The following is a 15,143-nucleotide window of genomic DNA, read 5'->3' as shown; positions in this document are numbered from 1 at the left end:
GGGAACCGAGGATAACCCTAACGGCAACGCCCAAAATCGTTAGTGATTTTTCAAAATTGCAAAATGCAGGAAGGCCTGGTGCGGTTCCCCATATGGGAACATGGAGATAGGCATCTTCTATATCCAGGGAAATGAGGAACTCCGCTGGTTCCAACTTGCAAGACAGACTGAAGTGACTCCATTTTGAAATGATACATCCTCAGATACTGGATTAAAGACTTCAGGTTTAAGATGGGTCTGACTGAACCATCCGGCTTGGGCATCACCCAAAGATCTGAGTAAAGCCCCATACCATGTTGATGCGCTGGAATCGGAACAAGCACAGCAGATTGTTACAGAGACTGCGACCAAGCCTGTTAAAAAGACCTTAAGCGAGTTCTGTACCCGTCGCGCAACCTTTTGTGGACGACCGCTACCTCTGCCACCCCATGTCTACTTGGAAGCACCTCGGGCCCTACCCTGAAAGGGCTGTGGGTGCATGAAAAGACTGAAACGAGGAACCTGAGTAAGGTCTCCCCGATCCAAAGCATATCACCAGTGAACTGTAAATATTCAACAGCCCTTCTGGATTCTGCGGCCGCCTGCCAAGAGCGCAACCAGAGAGCTCTGTGGCCAGAAATGGCCGAAGCGGATATGCGAGTACTGATCTGACTGCATAGATCATGAATGTGTTCCGCTAATAGATGCAACTCTGCTCTGGATGTACCGGAGTCCAAGCTCGTATTCAAGTGGTCCGCCCAGCCAGCTACCGCTTTGTTAATCCAGACACTAATAAATTCTAAGTTGAACCCCCCCCGTAGTATAAATAGATCGGTCCAACTACGATAAGAAGGGGGGCCCCATGGTAGATCTAGGATCTGTCGGACAGTCAGAATTAAAGGCTCCCCCACCGTAAAGTATTATGTAACGTAGCACCTAGCATTGGAAGCATTGTTTTCTTAGAAAGACGAGAACAGACGCATCCACCGGGGAATATGTCACCCACCTTTCCATCATAGATAATGGAAAAGGATAACTGGGGGGGGGGGGAAACAACGTGGAATCTGTATCAAACAGATTAAAAATCTCTGAGTAGCAGAAACAGATTTTAAGTAGTTTTTTTTTTTTGTAATAGAAAATGGAGGGTACAGTAGCCGCAGTACCTATAACCTTGGGTATTGATAGGTAACGCCCTATGAGGGCGGCAGGGGGCTTGTCTCAGACCTTCCCAGAGGGAATAGCATTAGACCCCTTCAGCTGTACCTGGAAGAGACGTGAGTGAGGGTGGAAGAGGAGGCTTCTGCCCACACTTTCCAGGAAAATAAGAAAGTTATCCCCTTGCGGGCTCGCATCGCTCGCCACAAAGATATATTCCCCTCTCACTTGGATGGTAGGGAATGACATTGGACACTGGTAGATGACGTCATCGTACATCTATGGAAAGGGATCTCTCTCTTCCCCAGAGGCACGGAGGAAGTGACATCACATGCATGTGACGCACTCAGTGTGTAATCTTTTTTAGGTGCACCGGTCCTGGCAGTACTGCAATACCAGGTCAATGCGTGGAGTGGACAGAGCAAGCTCTTCTTCCATCTCCCTGTTCTAAAAATTAATTTAATCTATGGCCCCCAGATAGGGGGCGGATCAGATATTAAACTGATAAGAACAGATACTACACTTGATCTTAGCCAAAAGGCAGAGAAGCGATTCAGCACTGAGCTTCCCTTCCGCTCCCAGAGAGGTTGAGACCTACTCATTTCTGCTATCACATCAGCGGCCCATGTAGGAGTGAGTGAAGCAGAATTAGCCATGGAAGGGACTATTAAACATTTTGTTTTAAATACACACACACATATATATATATATATATATATATATACACACACATATACACATACATACACACATCTTTGTCCAAGGCAGGACTTGATCCTGGGACCTAGTGGTTCAGGGACGGTGGAGAAGCCTACGGCCTGTCATTTAAGGCACACAGACAGTATCCAGACTATAGAAAAAAACAGAAGGCCAAAGGAGAACAACTCCCCAGCCCACAGATTAGCTCCTTTCAAGGAGAATCCAGCCTTTACTTAATCAACTGCAACACTAACAGGAAGAGATGCAGGCATACAGTAATAAAGACAGCAGACACGCGGTTTGTAACAGCTCCATGCCGCTTGGAGAGCGCGTCTTTAGGCTCTGCCCCCTTTACATGCTAAAAGCAAAAGTGGCTTCTATGTAGCCATAATCTCAGCCCCGCTCTGCTGCCTCCGCAAAACGCGTGTCCAGCGGGGTCCGTTGAAAGCTGGGAGCAGCGTGAGCTATGTATGTACACAGTGTGTACTACAAGCGCTGGGCAGTAGAGGTTGCATAAACCTTGGAAACGGCAGACACGCTGTTTGCTACAGCTGTATGCCGCTAGAACTGAAAGAGAGAGCCCGCGCGGATATAGGCTCCGCCCCCTTCTTTATGTGAAGGTCTAAAATGGCCTCTGCATTTTATGTCAGCCCCGCAATGCTGCGCTATCCAGTGGGGGCTGAGAGCTTTGGCAGGGAGCAGCGCTGTGCGCTAATAACCCAGGCACTCTGTAAAAAAAACATAATGTGTCTCCCACTACAAGCGCTGGCAGTGTGGGGGAGCCGGGGGATGCGCAGCTACATACTCACTAAGCTCCCATGGAAGTCTCTCCCAGCAGGTCAGCACCCTCCTCTTCTTGCTGTGGAGATGTGCTGTGGCGATAAGGAGCTGTCAGTTACTTTTAGATTAAGCACTGTGCACTCCTTCCTGAACTTTAGAAAAGTCAGGGCGCCAGGTACCCGGACCCCACCTTTGGTATAGGTGGCGAAGGGTACCTAATCGTGTAAAAGATGCTATACAATAATAAAATAAATGTATTGCTGGAGCACAGCCTGTAGTGACCAGCTCCTAAGGCACATTTTCTAAACTGAGGGCTGGTGGGGAATAGAGGGGGAGGAGCTTCACACTTTTGAATTAATTAGTGCCAGCTCCAACTAACCACGCCTCTATACCCCAGCGTAAGCACCTCCAGTGTCCCCTAGTGGATGAAAGAGAAATTTAGAATGCACAGCTGAAGCGCTACATTAATGACTACCAATAACACAGGAGCGATAAATACAACACAAATGTGATTGCAGCCAGTGATCATCCCGTTGAGACATGAGCACTTCAGGTGACTTTTATAGGTGCACCTACACAACATCAATATGTACTTAGAAATCATAGTTAGTTGAAATGCTATAAATTATTTGGATCGCAATAACAAAATAATCAAATTTATCCACGTGAAATACAGTTCTGACACTCAGTTTCTATTAGTTGAACAAATTAAGTGTTCCTTTGTGCAGGAATTTACTGCCCTGCGTGTGTGCTGAGAAACCAACAACAGATTCTGAAAATTGTCCTCACTTTTAACTTGACCGAGGTACTCTTGGGTCAAAGCAACTCCCTGTTCAGCTGGATCATTCACGACAGAATAATCATTAAAAAAAATCACAGGCCAGCTTAAAAATCTGCACATTTATTCCACTCAGCAGGATCTTCATCTAAAAAATTAAATGGCAAACCGAACCTCTTAAAAATACGTACAGATTCTGGAGAAACACAGTCACTCAAAGTTCACTGAGAGTTATTAGAAGTGAGTTTTAGAAGAGATGTTGCCCATAGCAACCAATCAGATTCTACTTCACATTTAACTAGCACCTTCTAGAAGATAACAGCTAGAATCTGAAGTAGAATCTGATTGGTTGCTCATTTGTAAAAACTCTCACTTAAGTAAATTTACCTCCAAGTGAGGTAAATCTTTAGGTGTAACAGCCAGGCGCATGTTCTTTTTCATTGCAGCGACAGGTGAATTTTCACTCTCATCCAAATCAGCAAGCATGGCTGTGACCATGCTGCGTTTTGTCTCCAAAGGGACAGCACGGGGCCGTCTTTAGAGAGGAGGGGGCCTGTGTGCATCTCCCATCAGGGGCCCCCTGCTCTCACGACTGACGTGGCTGGCTGGCCACTGCAGAATCAGTAGATTCTGGGCACTAGAGTGTGCCCAGAGTTTACTGTGCATGTTCAGATCGCCGGGGAAATGGCGCGGCCGCCCTTTTCCCAGTGATTTCCTCACAGCGCAAGTGCAAAACATCAGAAAAATGGCTGCCGAGCCCATTTTCAGGCATTTTAAGCAGCGCTGAGAGCCCGACACGAGACCTCGGAGAGTTCCATTTTAGATAATGTGGGTGCAGGGTGTGCAGTGCGGGCCCCCCATTGACCCGGGGGCAGTGCGAAATAAAGGTCCACATGGGCCTGGAGCTGAAATTTACAAAGGGCCTATTGTGTGTTGCCACAGGAGGTGGGACAAGCACAGCGGGGGGGGGGGGGCTACTGATGAGAGGGTGTGACCTGTGATGTGGGGGTGTTGTCTGCACAGAGGGTGTGGCTAGCAACATGGAGGGCAAAGTTAACAGTCTACCATCGACAGCAGGTGTGGGACGTGTCCCGTGTTTGTCACTCTGGGGGCGTTTTCAGTGCTCTCCGAGTGGCTGAGCTGTCCCGAGGCTTTTCTCCCCGCACTGCTTGCATGCTGCCTATGCTACTCCAACTTTTCCCTCTGTGTTCAAATGCTCCCCCAAACTTCCCCTGCCTGCGGGACAATGCAGCCCGCAGGTGGGACAATGTCCAAAAAGCAGGACTGTCCCACTGAAATTGGGATGGTTGTTGATAATTACGCAACAGAAACTCACCTTGTCCTTATGTCCACAATTGCAGTCACGTTATACTTTAATCCTTATTCCTCCTGTGCTGGTTCCCTCTTTATGTGGCTTCACCAGACCAGGAAAAACAGGTGCGCATAGTTGCAGAATGGAAAAGATTTTATAAACAAATAATCTGTCAAGTACATTGCAATAAACATCAGCAAGGACTCCTGAACGCCACTGACTGCTGTGAGGCTAGGATAGGAACGCACGTGGCAATCAGCGGCATTTCCTTGCCGGTATCAAACACTGAAAGTTGCCGGAGAGTGGTCTGTGACATACCGACTGATCAGAGCATTACAAGTGGGAGTAGGCTGGTTTAGTGCTGATTAATGTTTATTCCAACGTGCATGACAGGTATGTGTTTACAAAATCCTTTAAATTCTACAACTGTACACACCTGTTTTGCCTAAGAAATATATATATATCTCACACCTTTATCTATACCTATGTGTTTACATCTGTAAGGGTATGAGGGCCCAGATGCTGATTGAAACATTTGCAGATGGAGTGCTGGATCATTGCTAACATTATATATAAATATATATATAAATATATATATATATATATATATATATATATATAAAATAAAAACAGAAAACCCAGCACTCACCATGTTTAAACACTCACAATGATGTAGAAATAAGTAAATAAATAATGGGGATTTAGTTCATGGATTGATCAATGCATTTAAGCCTGCAGCCCACATCACGGGACCCCACTTTCTGCAGGTCCTACACTATCCGTCACACTGATGGAAACCTGGTAGCTGCTATCATACATCATTGTGAGTATTTAAACATGGTGAGTGCTGGGTTTTCTGTTTTTATTTATTTAAGCAATGTGGTCACAGGCCACTTGCACCCCAGTCCTGGGAATGGGGAGTGCAGGTCTGCACCCCAAATCTAGGAGTGGCGAGTGCAGTGGATTTCTGACTTTGTATATATATATATATATATATATATATACACACACATATATATATATATATATATATATACTAGGGGTGAGCGGGTTCGGATTTCTGAAATCCGAACCCCCCCGAGCCCCCCCGATCCGAGTCCGATCCGAGTCAGGCTCGACTTTTCCCGCCTGACTCGGATCTGAAATCGAGGCAAAACGTCATCATCCCGCCTTCCGAGTCTCGCGGGTTTTGGATCCTATATAAGGTACCCGCGTCGGCGCCATTTTCTCACTCGGCTGTGGACAGTGAAGAGGGAGGGTGGGAGTTAGTGCTGTGTAGTGTAGTGTAGTGTAGTGCTGCTGTTGTCCACTACTTCAAAGTCCATAGGGGCTGGCTGTGTTGTGCTGCTGTTGTTAATAGGGGCTGTGTCCACTACTTCAAAGTCCATAGGGGCTGGCTGGACTGTGTTGTGCAGTCAGTTCTCCATAGGGGCTGTGTCCACTCCAAAGTCCTGTGCAGTGTCCCAGTCCTAAAGGAGTGCTGTAGTGTTGTCCAGGGGGTGCTCTGTCCATCAGGGGTGCTCCCCCCAAGTGCTAAAAAAATAATATATTTTCTGTGTTTGTGAATTGTGTGCGCAGTAGCCGCACGTGCATCAACAAAGTAGTGCCAAGCGTGCGCCTGTGTCATAAGTAAAGGGCCGGCTGGCTTGACCGTTAAAGGGTGCTGTAACCCCCGAAAGTACACTCCAGTCCAAACCAAAAAAAAATTATTTTCTGTGTTTGTGAATTGTGTGCGCAGTAGCCGCACGTGCATCAACAAAGTAGTGCCAAGCGTGCGCCTGTGTCATAAGTAAAGGGCCGGCTGGCTTGACTGTTAAGGGTGCTGTAACCCCCGAAAGTACACTCCAGTCCAAACCAAAAAAAAAATTATTTTCTGTGTTTGTGAATTGTGTGCGCAGTAGCCGCACGTGCATCAACAAAGTAGTGCCAAGCGTGCGCCTGTGTCATAAGTAAAGGGCCGGCTGGCTTGACCGTTAAGGGTGCTGTAACCCCCGAAAGTACACTCCAGTCCAAACCAAAAAAAAAATTATTTTCTGTGTTTGTGAATTGTGTGCGCAGTAGCCGCACGTGCATCAACAAAGTAGTGCCAAGCGTGCGCCTGTGTCATAAGTAAAGGGCCGGCTGGCTTGACCGTTAAGGGTGCTGTAACCCCCGAAAGTACACTCCAGTCCAAACCAAAAAAAAAATTATTTTCTGTGTTTGTGAATTGTGTGCGCAGTAGCCGCACGTGCATCAACAAAGTAGTGCCAAGCGTGCGCCTGTGTCATAAGTAAAGGGCCGGCTGGCTTGACCATTAAAGGGTGCTGTAACCCCCAAAGTACACTCCAGTCCAAACCAAAAAAAAAATTATTTTCTGTGTTTGTGAATTGTGTGCGCAGTAGCCGCACGTGCATCAACAAAGTAGTGCCAAGCGTGCGCCTGTGTCATAAGTAAAGGGCCGGCTGGCTTGACCGTTAAAGGGTGCTGTAACCCCCGAAAGTACACTCCAGTCCAAACCAAAAAAAAATTATTTTCTGTGTTTGTGAATTGTGTGCGCAGTAGCCGCACGTGCATCAACAAGTAGTGCCAAGCGTGCGCCTGTGTCATAAGTAAAGGGCCGGCTGGCTTGACCGTTAAAGGGTGCTGTAACCCCCGAAAGTACACTCCAGTCCAAACCAAAAAAAAATTATTTTCTGTGTTTGTGAATTGTGTGCGCAGTAGCCGCACGTGCATCAACAAAGTAGTGCCAAGCGTGCGCCTGTGTCATAAGTAAAGGGCCGGCTGGCTTGACCGTTAAAGGGTGCTGTAACCCCCGAAAGTACACTCCAGTCCAAACCAAAAAAAAATTATTTTCTGTGTTTGTGAATTGTGTGCGCAGTAGCCGCACGTGCATCAACAAAGTAGTGCCAAGCGTGCGCCTGTGTCATAAGTAAAGGGCCGGCTGGCTTGACCGTTAAGGGTGCTGTAACCCCCGAAAGTACACTCCAGTCCAAACCAAAAAAAAATTATTTTCTGTGTTTGTGAATTGTGTGCGCAGTAGCCGCACGTGCATCAACAAAGTAGTGCCAAGAGTGCGCCTGTGTCATAAGTAAAGGGCCGGCTGGCTTGACCGTTAAAGGGTGCTGTAACCCACAAAGTACACTCCAGTCCAAACCAAAAAAAAAATTATTTTCTGTGTTTAGCCGCACGTATATATCAAATCGATATAACATAAATGGAGGACCAAACTTTCTCCGATAAAAATAAAATAGAGAAAGATCAAGAACCACTTCCTCCTAGTGCTGAAGCTGCTGCCACTAGTCATGACATAGACGATAACATGCCATCAACGTCGTCTGCCAAGGCCGATGCCCAATGTCATAGTAGAGGGCACATACAATCCCAAATGGCAAAGTTCAGGAAAATGACCTTGAAAAAGACATTTAAATCAGCTGAAGAGAAACGTAAACTTGCCAATATGCCATTTACGACACGGAGTGGCAAGGAACGGCTAAGGTCGATCCCTAGTATGTTCATGACTAGTGGTTCAGCTTCACATGACGATGGAAGCCCTCCTCCCACTAAAAAAATCAAAAGAGTTAAGCTGGCAAAAGCACAGCGAAGAACTGTGCTTTCTAAGAAGATATCACAAATCCCCAAGGAGAGTCCAAGTGTGGTGGTGGTTGCGATGCCTGACCTTCCCAGCACTGGACGGGAAGAGGTGGCTCTTTCCACCATTTGCACGCCCCCTGCAAGTGCTGAAAGGAGCACCCACAGTCCACTTGCTGATATGCAAATTGAAGATGTCACTGTTGAAGTACAACAGGATGAGGATACTGGTGTAGCTGGCGCTGAGGAGGAAGTTGGCGAGGAGGATTCTGATGGTGATGTGGTTTGTTTAAATCAGGCTCCGGGGGAGACAGTTGTTGTCCGTGGGATGAAAAAGCCCATCACGGTCATGCCTGGGCAGAAGACCAAACATTCCACCTCTTTGGTCTGGCAATATTTCTATCCAAATCCGGACAACAACTGTCTTGCCATATGTACCATATGTAAAGGTGAAATAAGTAGGGGTAGGGACGTCAACCACCTAGGAACATCCTCCCTTATACGGCACCTGCAGCGCGTTCATAAAAAGTTACTGTCAAGTTCAGAAACTTTGGCTAAGACCGTAAGCAGTCCAGGGACACCTAAATCCCGTTGTCCTGTTGTATCCAAGCGCCTGCAAACCACACCATCAACTCCCTCCTCGTCAATTTCCTCCTTAGTCAGGATCGGAAGTAGTCCTGCAGGCCATGTCACTGGCATGACTGACTCTCCTATCCGGGATTCCTCTGGAGGATCCTGCATTGCTACGCCTACTGCTGCCGCTGCTGCTGTTGCTGCTGCTGGGAGTCGTTCATCATCCCAGAGAGGAAGTAGGAACACCACTACTTTTACTAAACAATTGACCCTCCAACAGTCCTTAGCGAGGAGGATGAAGTACGACAGCAGTCATCCTGAAGCAAAACGTATAACTGAGGCCTTGACTGCTATGTTGGTGTTAGACGTGCGTCCGGTATCCGCCATTAGTGCAGTGGGATTTAGACAATTGATGGAGGTAGTGTGTCCCCGGTTCCAAATCCCGTCTAGATTCCACTTCACTAGGCAGGCGATACCGAGACTGTACAGAAACGTCAGAAAAAGTGTCCTCAGTGTCCTGAAAAATGCCGTTGTACACAATGTCCACTTAACCACGGACATGTGGACAAGTGGAACAGGGCAGACTAAGGACTATATGACTGTGACAGCCCACTGGGTAGATGTATCACCTTACGCAGCAACAGCAGCAGCGTCACCAGTAGCAGCATCTCAGAAACGCCAGCTCGTTACAAGGCAGGCTACGCTGTGTATCACCGGTTTCAGTAAGAGGCACACCGCCGACAACCTCTTAGAGAAACTGAGGGAAATCATCGCCCAGTGGCTTACCCCACTTAGACTCTCCTGGGGATTTGTGATATCTGACAACGCCACCAATATTGTGCGGGCATTACATCTGGGCAAATTCCAGCACGTCCCATGTTTTGCTCACACAATAAACTTGGTGGTGCAGAATTTTCTGAAAAGCGACAGGGGCGTGCAGGAGACGCTTTGGGTGGCCCGAAAAATTTCTGGCCACTTTCGCCATTCAGCGACTGCGTGCCGAAGACTGGAGCGCCAGCAAACACTCTTGAACCTGCCCCGCCATCACCTGAAGCAAGAGGTTGTGACGCGGTGGAACTCAACCCTCTATATGCTTCAGAGGATGGAGGAGCAGCAAAAGGCCATACAAGCCTATACATCCACCTATGACATAGGCAAAGGAGGGGGTATGCACCTGACTCAAGCGCAGTGGAGAATGATTTCCGTGTTGTGCAAGGTTCTCCAGCCCTTCGAACTTGCCACACATGAAGTCAGTTCAGACACAGCCAGCTTGAGTCAGGTCATTCCCCTCATCAGGCTTTTGCAGAAGCAGCTGGAGAAAGTGAAGGAGGAGCTAAGACGGAGCGATTCCGCTCGGCATGTGGGACTTGTGGATGAAGCCCTTCATTCGCTTTGCCAGGATTCCAGGGTGGTCAATCTGTTGAAATCAGACCACTACATTTTGGCCACCGTGCTTGATCCTAGGTTTAAAGCCTATGTGGTGTCTCTCTTTCCGGCCGACACAAGCCTGCAGAGGTGCAAAGACCTGCTGGTGAACACACTGTCAGCTGAAGCGGAACGTGACACGTCAACGGCTCCTTCTTCATTTTCTCCCGCAACTGGGGCTGCCAGGAAAAAACTTAGGTATCCTAAGCAACCCGCTGGCGGTGATGCAGGGCAGGCAGGACCAAGTTTGGACATCTGGTCTGGACTGAAGGACCTGGCAACAATTTCTGACATGTCTACTGTCACTGCATATGATACTGTCACCATTGACAGAATGGTGGAGGATTACATCGGTGACAGCATCCAAGTAGGCATGTCAGACAGTCCATACCTGTACTGGCAGGAAAAAGAGGCAATTTGGAGGCCCCTGTACAAGCTGGCTCTATTTTACCTGAGTTGCCCCCCCTCCAGTGTGTACTCCGAAAGAGTGTTTAGTGCAGCCGGGAACCTTGTCAGCGAAAGGCGTAGGAGGTTGCTTCCACAGAATGTGGAGAAGATGATGTTCATCAAAATGAATTATCAGCTCTTCCAGGGAGACCAGCCTCCAGAAGGTACAGAGGGACCTGTGGTGGTGGATTCAAGTGGGGACGAGTTAATACTTTGTGAGGATGAGGATGTACACACTGAAGAGGGTGAGGAATCGGTGGATGAGGAGGATGAGGATGACATCTTGCCTCCGTAGAGCCAGTTTGTGCAGGGACACATTAATTTCCAGCTTGTTTTGTGGGGGCCCAAACGAACCAATCATTTCAGCCACAGTTGTGTGGCAGACCCTGGCGCTGAAATGATTGATTTGTTAAAGTGTGCATGTCCTGTTTATACAACATAAGGGTGGGTGGGAGGGCCCAAGGACAATTCCATCTTGCACTTCTTTTTTTTCTTTGCATTATGTACAGTTTGGGGCCTAGTTTTTCTAACTGCCATCCTGTCTGCCACTGCAGTGTCACTCCTAGATGGGTCACGTGTTTGTGCCGCCCACTCGTGTCGCTTAGCATAGTCATCCAGCTACCTCGGTGCAACCTTTTGGACATGAAAACACTATTGTGAGGTGTGAGGTGTTCAGAATAGACTGGAAATGAGTGGAAATTAAGGTTATTGAGGTTAATAATAGCATAGGAGCAGAGAAACCAACAAATTCTGTGATTTTAGCTGTTTTTATGCTTTTTAAAAAAAAAATACAGATCCAAAACACAAAACCCAGAACCCAAAACACGGAAGGGTGGTTTTGGCAAAACCAATCCAGATCCAAAACACGAAGAAAGATCCAGATCCAAAACCAAAACACAAAACACGAAAAGTGGCCGGTGCACACCCCTAATATATACACACATATATATATATATATATATATATATATATATATATATATACACACACTGTATACATATATTCACACATACACTCACACATATGTGAATATACACATGCATATTTATTTGCAGTTCCTACATACACATGTGATGAGCCAGCCACACTGTGCCGATCACCAGCAGCCTGGCAGGACTGAGCCTTCCTGACAACTTATCTGGTGGATCAATAACTTACCCAGCCTTCATGGAGCTCGAGTGGTCGCTTTGGAGAAGTGCAGCAGCTTCTTCTTGGCGCGGACTGGTAAAGAGGTGGTACTTAAGTGACGTCATGTGTTAAGACGTCACTCGGCGTGGAGGAGGTCGCTGGCAAGACACACAGTGCGTAAGTGGCGCAGGGAGGACTACAGAAGCCTTCCACTGCGCCTGTCAAACTGGGTATGTATTACAAGCAGATGCCGGTGTTTGATCCCCCGCGGCTGTGGAGTGGGGGGGGATCGAGGCGTGCAGTCGAGGGGGGGTGGGGCCTCGGGAGGCTACTGAGGCTGCTGTAACAGGAAAAAAAATCCTGTCTACAGCAGTATAGCTGCAAGCACATGCTGTGAGCCTATTTTGATTGACGGCCTGGAGCTGAAGCTCCACCCGCCCCATTGTTAATCCGGCCCTGCCCGGGGGCCCATGTGCACCGCACACCCTGCACCCATTATAGCTACGCCCCTGGGACAGCATCATCCAACAGAGCCAACCCAACCAATTCAGGTGTCAGATACCAAAGATGACCACTACATTCTTTCACAGCCTCTGCTCTGACGTACACAGTTGTTACAAACAAACAAAAGTCCCACTTCCTCACAATGCAACAGTTTAACCTGGTCTTTAAAGAGCAAGACCTCCAAAGAATATATTGCTGGAGCCATGAAACGGGCATTGTGAATGGCACCAGGTGGGGCGAATTTGATACCTCTTGCATGAGTTCCACCCAAATATATATAAACAAGCTCGAGAAATTCTCTGTAATCGTCCCGGCAGTGTATCTCCTGTCACGAAGAAAAAAAATCACTGGCAATCGGTAAGTATTAAAGTGTACTTTACTCTCCTTACCTGGAGCTTTTCCATGACAAAGGAGAGTACTTCCTCTGCTTTCTGTTTCAGATATGGTGACAAGTGTCTGTAGTCAATCCCTGTGACATATGAGGTTTTGTTTACTTCTTTCTAAGAGTATCGGAACCTCTTAAAGAGAATTATGTCAGGGCCAGAAGATACTGACACGGTCAACTAAAAAACAGCCTTCAGAACCACCTCGAACATATGGTGTTGACAAGCTATGTACAGAAGGTCTTGGTCAAACATTTTCTCCAACTTATGGCAGGCGCCACTTAGGGAACCTGCGAAACATGTTTGGTCAAGTATAAGAAAATTACAAAATATTTGGCATCCCTGAACTGGACAATGGGCCTGATTTAGCAAGGATCGGAATATAACATACGCACGCAGTTTTACTAGATATTTATGTTAATCCTGGCGATCTCAATGCCACCGCATCACTACATAAGGACGCCCACTTCACGTACATGCACATCTAATGTCTAGCAAGACTGCAAAGACATCGGTACAATTGAGTACCATCGAAGCCTCACGCAGTTAAGGCAGGTCAGACCTTACTCAGGAATTGCTTACTTCAGTGCACGCTATGAGGCTTCAGGCTGCGTATTGTATCGCAGTGGCTAATTTATGCACGCTGCTGAAACTGATGGATCTGGGCAGTCATTTCGATCGCAGTCCCGAACGCAGTGGCCAGTTCGCGCACTGAGATGCATATGCAGAACGCAAAAATCGTCAGATTGCGTGCATATAAGCAACTGCGTTCCTTGCTGAATCAGTCACAATAACGCTATTCCTACCTGTGTTGCTACTTGTAGTGTCTGTGCACATCGCTTGAACTTTATCTGATAGAACCCATTCATTGAGAAGATTTGCAACAGCATGGGCCTGCGTCTCAGCCGTTGCATGGTCTACTTTTGGTGCACCCAATAGCTGCTCTTCCAAATTGTGACTAGTGACAAGGACAGGCAATCTTTCCTGGAAAGGTGCTGTACTTGCACCTACCTTCATTCGCTTCCCATCCCAATGTACTGTCAGTGGTGGTGAGTTAACTTTACTCTTAAACGGATCTTTCACTTTCTGGGCATTTTCTTCTCGCAAGTGGCCTCAAGCACAGTGCAGTGTACTCTTATTCACGTTAACAGTTTTCAGGTCTACTTTGCAAGCACCTGCTGTAGCACCTAGTACACAGGCTGACTCTCTAGCACTCAATTTGACAGTCCACCCCTGCTTTAAGCCTACCACAAGTAACAGTACGCACAGCACAAACTTACATGAAAAACCGTAACATGTGAAAAATTCAAGCCTCTTGAGGCATAGGTTACAGTTGTCTGATCAAGCTCAGATTGCGCATACGTTCTTACTATACCTAAAGGAAAAAAATTAGGGGGTGTCCCTGTACATATTGGAACATCTGAAAATAAGGGACACCCTAACTTCGGGTCTGATTTGAGTCACACAAAGCTCCGTATGCAGCTGCATTCAGAATGCAGTTATTGTGCTAATAGATTGCTAATGCCGTCATTACTAGGTGCTTATACCTATCCAAGAGATCCTTCAGAAATAATCACCATCCACGATAGGGGCGTTTCTAGAGAGGAGGGGGCCTGTGTGCAGTCTCCGTCACGGGCCCCTTCCTCTCCGTCCGGCAGCACATTGAGCGGTGCGCGGCCAGTGCCACACTAGTAGACGCTGGGCACTAGAGTGTGCCCAGAGTCTATAGCGCATGCGCAGGTCACCGGGAAAATGGCCGCGGTGGCCATTTTCCAACTGTTTTTTACAGCACAGATACTTGCGCCGACGTGGGACTCTGGAGAGTTAAGTATAATTAATATGGGTGCAGGGTGTGCGGTGCAGGCCCCCTTTGGACCCAGGGGCCCGTGTGCCCCACACCCATTATAAATACGCCCCTGCTCCACAAGGCTCAAAATACTGTAGGATGCAGTTCAAGCTACATGTCCACGACACTCCCATAAGGCTATTTTCATCCATGCGTCCACACAGTTCACACCAGGAAACTCAAAATTCACACACTGAGAGAAGCAACGGAGATGTGTCCGACTCAGCGCCGACTGGAGATATGTAAATATGCGCATGTTCAATATAAACTCGCGCCACTTGCTGAAATTCACAAGATGTGGCTGCATAGTGCGTGGGTCTCTGAATAAGAAACCTGGGGCTGGGCACAACATTACCTTTACCTCATCCCTTTGCACTCACCTTGTTTGGAGACAATCTATCCTGTCCTATAGACAGTAGTAGTACTTGTAGTCATTCCCCTTTCAGACCAGTAACCGCTGACCAGGCTAAGAACAGGAGCAATCAGACTCCGTGGTGAAATATTTGATGGCAGGTTGTCTATTAGAAGGAGCGCTCATCTCAACTGAAGGTGACTACCCGCGTCAGA

At 47.5% G+C, this 15,143-nt stretch overlaps 1 protein-coding gene and 1 non-coding gene across 4 annotated transcripts in view; both read right to left on the bottom strand.

The window, feature by feature from the left end:
• DENND1A (DENN domain containing 1A) overlaps positions 1-15,143 on the bottom strand; it is a 742,523-nt gene that overhangs the window by 453,707 nt on the left and 273,673 nt on the right. The window lies entirely within an intron of this gene.
• On the bottom strand, positions 1,497-1,687 carry LOC148542713 (U2 spliceosomal RNA). The gene has a single exon (XR_015877695.1). It is a non-coding gene; the product is annotated as a U2 spliceosomal RNA (small nuclear RNA).

This window comes from Taudactylus pleione, unplaced genomic scaffold (genome assembly GCF_031769625.1).
Source record: "Taudactylus pleione unplaced genomic scaffold, aTauple2 ptg000009l, whole genome shotgun sequence".
Lineage (NCBI taxonomy): Eukaryota > Metazoa > Chordata > Amphibia > Anura > Myobatrachidae > Taudactylus > Taudactylus pleione.
The sequence above is the reverse complement of the archived record's forward strand: the minus strand, read 5'-3'. Positions and strand labels throughout refer to the sequence as shown.